The sequence below is a fragment of the Bos mutus genome, chromosome 13 (assembly GCF_027580195.1).
Source record: "Bos mutus isolate GX-2022 chromosome 13, NWIPB_WYAK_1.1, whole genome shotgun sequence".
Taxonomy (NCBI): domain Eukaryota; kingdom Metazoa; phylum Chordata; class Mammalia; order Artiodactyla; family Bovidae; genus Bos; species Bos mutus.
Window position 1 is genome coordinate 56,533,951 of NC_091629.1, and position 7,773 is coordinate 56,541,723.

The window sequence follows — 7,773 nt, forward strand, 5'->3', positions numbered from 1 at the left end:
CTGCAGCCATGAAATTAAAAGACACTTACTCCTTGGAAGGAAAGTTATGACCAACCTAGATAGCATATTAAAAAGCAGAGATATGGGGGTGGAGCCCGAGAGTCTGCATTTCTAACGAGCTCCCAGCCCGTGTGGGCTGCCCGGGTCCGCCCCGCGCTTCCCCTGGAGTCCAGAGGTTTGGCTGCGGGCCAGTCCGCAGCCTGTTAAAAAAAAAAAAAAAAGCAGAGATATTACTTTGCCAACAAAGGTCCGTCTAGTCAAGGCTATGGTTTTTCCAGTGGTCATGTAGGGATGTGAGAGTTGGACTGTGAAGAAAGCTGAGCGCCGAAGAATTGATGCTTTTGAACTGTGGTGTTGGAGAAGACTCTTGAGAGTCCCTTGGACTGCAAGGAGATCCAACCTGTCCATCCTAAGGGAAATCAGTCCTGGGTGTTCATTGGAAGGACTGATGCTGAAGCCGAAAATCCAATACTTTGGCCACCTCATGCGAAGAGTTGACTCACTGGAAAAGACCCTGATGCTGGGAGGGATTGGGGACAGGAGGAGAAGGGGACGACAGAGGATGAGATGGCTGGATGGCATCACCGACTCGATGGACGTGAGTTTGAGTGAACTCCGGGAGTTGGTGATGGACAGGGGGGCTTGGCGTGCTGCTATTCATGGGATCGCAAAGAGTCGGGCACGACTGAGCGACTGAACTGAACTGAACTGAAGCCTACTAACTTTTCATCCTAAGGCTGTGCTCCTGTAGCTCACAATGTAAAGGGTGAAAGAAATTAATCTCTTACGTGGCAAACGGTGACAAACAACACGAAGGAAATCTGCAGCGTTAGGGGCTCGTTCAGGGCTGCTTGCTCAGCCACAGAAGGGGATCAACCGGGCTCTGGGTCGTGACCGCCACGGCGTCGGGGGCCGGCAATGTACCTGCCTTGCTCCCGCTCCCTCCTGAGCATTTCTGTCATCGTCCTCCCACGATCTGAAACAGCAGGCTCTCAGCGAGCACGGCTCTGGAAGGGGCAGGACCGGAGGGATCGGCGGGCGACAACGGAAAGCCGAGAAAAGACGGTGAAGACCCACAACCCAGCAGCCAGACTCCAAGCGGCCCCTGAGCGCCCGCGCCCTTTAGTGACGTCAAGCGGCGCGACTCCCGCCCTGCCTCGCGCGGCGCCGTATCTGGGGCGCGCCCCTGAAAGTGGACGGGCTGAGACTCAGGCGCCGGCTGCGAGGTTTACCCTGCCTGGCGGCTTCCGCCTTTGTTTACTAGGTGGGGCGCTTTAAAACTGGTCACGTTTCTAATTCCCTGTCACTCGGGGACGCCAGGGACTGCCAGGTGGACTCCAAGGCCTGATTTTCCCTGTCTTCACAGAGAAGAGCGATGTTGCCTCCCAGTGCGGCCCCGGATCCTGGCAGGGCTAGCCGGTGCCTCTGGACTAGGCCTTGGTGTTCGTCGTCAGTTCCCTCCCTGACTGTGTGCTCTAGCTCCGTAGTCCGTGACTTCTTCCTGCTTGATTGCTGAACTGCAAGTGGCCACGTTACAAAAGGAAGAACTAAGTGTTTGCGAAAGCTGATGCCCCAGAAGGCACAGGGTAAGAGATCAGAGGTGTGGGCTGGACTTCGTGTGTGTATGAAAGCACCCCAGGTCCTGGCACTCGTCTCAGTCTCATCCTCCTCATCAGGCATGCGAGAGATTTGCAGTAGATGGTTTCTAAGAGACCAAATTGTCACCGTTTGGACCTACTGTATAGCACTTGGAACTCTGCTCAATGTTAGGAAGCACCTTGGATGGGAGGGGAGTTTGGGGGAGAATGGATGCATGCATGTGTGTGGCTGAGTCCATTAGCTGTTCACCTGAAACTGCCCCAACATTGTTTGCTGATCAGCTATACCCCAATACAAAAAGTTTTTTTAAAATAACAAATTCTCACCCTTTGCAGTTGCATAAATGACACAGCTAGGGCTGGCATGAACCTGGACAAACCCAGGCAGGATTGATTGCTGTGTTCTGTGGTAGTGACCCCACACTTCTCCCAGTGATTGAAGAGGGACCTCTAGAGTCACGCTGAAGGAACATATCCATCACTCCTCCAAAACTACTCGTGTCCCTTTGTTATCCCTTTTCTACAACCGTTGTCACGTTAGATTGGTTCTCTTACTGCTGATTGGTTTGCAGTTTCTAGAGTTGTGCGTAAATGGAATCAGACGGTCTGTACCCTTTGTCTTCTTTCAGCATAATTATTTTGAGATTGATATTGAAGAAGTAATCCCTTTTTATTGTCAGAGTGGATATATTTGTTTTATATCTGTAATTTGTTTTCCCAGTTACCTGTTGGTGGACGTTGAGGTTGCCTCCAGTTTGGGCTCTTACAAATAAAACTATGTGAAAGGCTCTGTGTGGACATGTGCGTTCACTTTTCTTGGCTCCATATGGCATTAACAGGTGTGTATATTTTTAAGAAACTGCTGAGCTGTTTCTAAAGTGATTGTACAATTTCATATTCCACCAACAGTATTTGAGATGTCTGATGACTCCCCATTTTCATCAACATTTGACGTGATTAGTCTTCTCAGTCAGGGATTCTAATAGGTGTGTAAATCTCATTGTAGTTTTAATTTGCATTTCCCTAATGAAATAGTATTGAGCATCCTTTCATGTGCTTTGCCACTTCATATATTTTGAAGGTGAAGTTGGAGGGGAAAGCCAATAGGATTTGCAGGTAGATCAGATAAGTGATGTGAGAGAAGAGTCAAAAATATCTTCAACTCTGGTCAGTCCCTGAGTACTTCCTAATAGTTCTGTCCCTAACATGCACTGGCTGTTCCTGCAGACCGCCTTGCAAATTCCTAAATCACCCAACTTTGAAGAGTCTTCAGTGACATGTTCGTTTGGTACCCACAGCCTTTGCCTTTATTTTCACCCTTAGAAATCTAATTTTTTGTTTACTCATTGTCTCCTCTGTCAGCTGGTGAGCTTCTGGAGAAGATGGATGGTTGGATTGTCTCCAGATGACTAGCCCCTGGTGTAGCCTAGCCCAATCGTTTTGGCATATTTTCACAAACTCTAGTCTTCAAATTTGCATTTCAAAGTATGGGTGCTTTGCTTCAAGTTATCTGCATCAAGCTGTGTGATCATGGCAGCTTAACATCTGTGTGCCTCAATTTCCTCATCTTTAAAATGGGGACCTGTTGATTGACACCTGCTTCTCATAGTGATGAGTATTAAATGCAAAATGGATGCAAAGCCTTTACTATGTTGCCTGGCCCATGGTGTCTTCCCCAGTAAAATCTAGCTATTATTTTCTGACCTGAATATTTTGCCAGTCCTTTGCTAGAACTCAAATATAGATGCTTTGCAAATAGTTATCCATAAAATCTCAATAATTTGAAAAGTGGATGGGGAAATTTCACTGTTGAAGTCTGATTTGTTGAATCAGATAATTGAATTGCTTCCCTGCCTTGAAATGGGAAAGTCTCCCATTTCCAGTGCTGGTCCCGGACCTCTCATGCCTCTGGCCACCTGTTGCTGTGATCTACAGTGATACCCTTGGGGGTGAGGCAGAAGTATTTTTTTCTTTTTTAGCCATACCGCAAGGCTTTCGAGATCTTACCTTCCTGACCAGGGATTGAACGCTGATCCTTGGCCTTGAGAGCACAGAGTCCTATCCACTGGACATGGTCAGGGAATTCCATGAGCAGAAGTATCTGAAAAACATACTTTGTTTCGAAATCTCTTTTGATGGTCCTTATAAGACAATTCAAACTCTAACATTCCAAGTTCTCCCAATTCTCTTCTGTGCCTTCCTAACAACTCTCCAGCCCAAATGTTAGCTTTAATATTTCATTCATTCATTCAGTTAAGAATGTGTAAAAGCCCTAATGTGAGTACCTGCCAAGAGCCAAACATGGTCAACCTCCAAAGCTAAAAAAGTGAATGCAGGAACTTCCCCAGTGGCCAGTGGTTAAGACTGAGCTTCCGCTGCAGAGGGTGCACATTTGATCCCTGGTCCGGGAACTAAGATCTCACAGGCATGCTTTGCTGTGCAGCCAAAAAAAATGTGAATATAGGGTTGTCCCTGATCTTAGGAGAGCAGTAAAATCATGGGCAGAGGAAGTATGGGTGGGAGGACAAGGACGATAAGGAGGTGCTCCCTGGATAGTCCGTAGGATTGCAAAGAGTCCAACATGACTGAGGCAATTTAGCACACACATAGTAGATGGAGGGGAGACGCCTGGCAAAGGGACTGTGATCCTACTTACCATTTGTGACCCCGTGGACTGTAGCCTGCCAGGTTCCTCCATCCATGGAATTCTCCAGGCAAGAATACTGGAGTGAATTTTCAGAGGCTCTTTCTGACTCAGAGATCAAACCAGGTCTCCTGTACTGCAGGCAGATTCTTTACCATCTAAGCCACCAGGGAAGCCCACTTATCACTGACTTATTATCAATCAGTGTTTGATTTGTGTCTAGCCTGATGCTGCACCCGGAGCATTTGATAAGTAGATTTGATGCTGTCTTCCCAAGCAGGGGCAAGCTCTGGGTCTGGAGCCTGAGGTGGGGCAGATTGTGAAATGACCAAATGACTGAAGCCTCCCTGTCCAAAGAGGCATGTGCAGAAAAAGTTTCCTGATAGAGTGTAATCTGTATGTTATCAGTCCTGGGCCCAGGGACCACTCCCAGCTGTGGCTGCACCCAGGACACTCGGAGTCCTCTCTCCAGGGGTGTCTGTTGGCGTGATGATAACTGGAGAAGACACACTTGTTCAGATAACCAGATTCCATCTGGTACCAGAGTGACCTCCCTGCTCACTGACTCCAGGCTTCTTAGGCTCTGGTGTAGACAAAGAATGCCACCCGAGTCACTTCAGTAAACAAAGGATGTTGTGGCCCTCAGCCACTACAGCTGCCCCTGACAGTGTACCCTGAGAAGATTCAGGGTGGAGAAAAATAGGATACTGGCCCTAGATAGTTAAGGTGCAAATCAGGTGAATGATTTCAATACACCTAGACCCTGGGATCTTGCTGTACGTAGAAAAGTGCTAAATTCATTAACTTGAGATGTTTTCTTTAATTAGCAATAATCATTTGATGTTCTGACCCCTTGTTTTTATTTTTTGTTTTATAAAAACTCCTGTATAGGAAATTCCTTGGCAGTCCAGTGGTTAGAACTTGGCACTTTCACTGTCATGGCCCTGGTTCAATCCTTGGTGGAGAAATAAGATTCCACAAGCCACGAAGAGTAGCCAAAAACAAAAAGCGAACAATTTCTTGGCTCCTCCCTTACTTCTTCAGAACAGTCCCCTCGGAGCTATCTGAGAGGCTGTATGCCAGTCTTAAGTCCTCAGTAAGTCTGCTGAATAAAATGTGATTCTCGACTTTTAGGTTGTACATGTGTTTTTCATTCAGTAAATGTATTGGTCAACTGGCAACTGGAGACAGCTGCTTCCTATCTCTGGCATTGGGCAAATACCTTGCCCAGGGTGCCAGTGTTACAGCAGGTAGGTAAGTGCAGAGAAACGGGCCAGGGGCCAAGTGGCAGGAAATCGCGCAGCTTGTAAACAGTGGGGGTCCATGGACAGACAAGGAAAAGCAGGAACCTCCAGACTGACAGGAAACCACACATTTTAAATGATGTGTGTCCTGGAAGCAAAGAAGGGTGACTAAAGGCGGGAATCTCCTGGGTCAGAGTGTAACCTGTTGCTCATTAAGCTCGCATTACAATAAAATTAGCCTTATTAAGTTGACAGATACAATGTTCCCATCACGCACCAACGCCATGACTCTTCGGATCTAAGTTAGATAAGGACAAAAATCCCTCTTCCCCTTCGGAAAATGGAGCTGGGATGAAAATCCGGGAATATGACCCCCATACTCCTCCTTCCTCAGAGAGTCTTCCACCCTTTCATTTGTATCCCCCTCAGAGCCAGCTTGCCAGAGAAATCATGGCAGCACCTCCCCACCTGTCTGCCTGCTCTGGTTCTGAGGGAGTATTCTTGCTTAAATAAATTCTCACTTTACTTTCCTAATCTCCTTGCTTCCTTTCTAAATTCTCTTGAGACAAAGAACTTTAACCAAGAACACCAGGTTCTATCTTTTTCCTAAAATGAGACTAATTAGCCATGTGAGAGAATGTGCTGTGTGCAGTGCAGCTTCCTAGACCTGAAAGGACAAGCATGAGAGCAGCTGAAGAGTAATAATAATACAATAAGTAATGTAGAGCTTATCACATGCCAGGGATTGTTCTCAGAGGTTTACATATATCAATGTATTTAATCCTACAACCACCTCACAAAGTAGATAACCAGTGTAGTGATTAAGAGCATAGACTCTAGAACTAGACAGCCCAGGTTTGGCTTCCTGCTTTGCCATTTACTAGCAGTGTGACCTGGGGGAGGCCTGTGGGTCTGTCCCCATCTGCCAAAAGAAGAGACTGCTATTACTAGCTCATAGGAATAAATGAATTAAAATCCATTGTTGTTCAGTCGCTAAGTCACATCTGACTTTTGTGACCCCATGGACTGCAGCACACCAGGCTTCCCTGTCCTTCACCATCTCCCAGAGTTTACTCAAACTCATGTCCATTGATTTGGTAATGCCATTCAACCATCTCATTCTCTGTCGCCCCCTTCTCCTCCTGCCCTCAATCTTTCCCAGCATCAGGGTCTTTTCCAGTGAGTGGGCCAAAAGTATTGGAGCTTCGGCTTCAGCATCAGTCCTTCCAATTGAATATTCAGAGTTGATTTCCTTTAGAATTGACTGGTTTGAACTTGCTGTCCAAAGAGTCTTACAAAGTGGCTGAAGGTGAAAGTGAAAAGTCATTCAGTCATGCCCAACTCTTTGGGACACCATGGACTGCAAGTCCATGGAATTTTTCAGGCCAGAATACTGGAATGGGTAGCCTTTCCCTTCTCCAGGGGATCTTCCCAACTCAGGGATCAAACCCAGGTCTCCTGCATTGCAGGCAGATTCTTTACCAACTGAGCTGAGGGAAGCACAAACCAGTGGCTAGCACATAGTAAAAGCTGTCTAAGTTCTTGGTAAATATCAAGACCTGATAAAATACATCACTTTTATAGATGAGAAAACAGAGGCACAGAGAAGCTACTTTCCTGTGATTCCATAATTAGTAAGCACAGAGTTGGGAATCAAATCCTGGGCAGTGTGGCTTCAGAGCCTGGACTCTTAAATACTACGTGCTATTTCAAATCCTGAAAGATGATGCTGTGAAAGTGCTGCACTCAATATGCCAGCAAATTTGGAAAACTCAGCAGTGGCCACAGGACTGGAAAAGTCAGTTTTCATTCCAATCCCAAAGAAAGGCAATGCCAAAGAATGCTCAAACTACCACACAATTGCACTCATCTCACACGCTAGTAAAATAATGCTCAAAATTCTCCAAGCCAGGCTTCAGCAATATGTGAACCGTGAACTTTCTGATGTTCAAGCTGGTTTTAGAAAAGGCAGAGGAACCAGAGATCAAATTGCCAATATCTGCTGGATCATGGAAAAAGCAAGAGTTCCAGAAAAACATCTATTTCTGCTTTATTGACTATCCCAAAGCCTTTGACTGTGTGGATCACAATGAACTGTGGAAAATTCTGAAAGAGATGGGAATACCAGATCACCTGATCTGCCTCTTGAGAAATTTGTATGCAGGTCAGGAAGCAACAGTTAGAACTGGACATGGAACAACAGACTGGTTCCAAATTGGAAAAGGAGTATGTCAAGGCTGTATATTGTCACCCTGCTTATTTAAATTCTATGCCGAGTACATCATGA

At 46.3% G+C, this 7,773-nt stretch overlaps 1 long non-coding RNA gene across 2 annotated transcripts; it reads left to right on the forward strand.

Moving 5' to 3' along the window:
* Positions 1 to 1,158: 1,158 nt before the first annotated feature.
* Positions 1,159 to 5,364, forward strand: LOC106701551 (uncharacterized). Of its 2 annotated transcripts, XR_011466598.1 has the most exons (4): positions 1,159 to 1,264; positions 1,367 to 1,586; positions 2,320 to 2,437; positions 5,134 to 5,364. It is a non-coding gene; the product is annotated as an uncharacterized lncRNA (long non-coding RNA). The 2 variants fall into 2 exon arrangements; XR_001351944.2 differs by having other exon boundaries at positions 1,172 to 1,586.
* Positions 5,365 to 7,773: the final 2,409 nt, after the last annotated feature.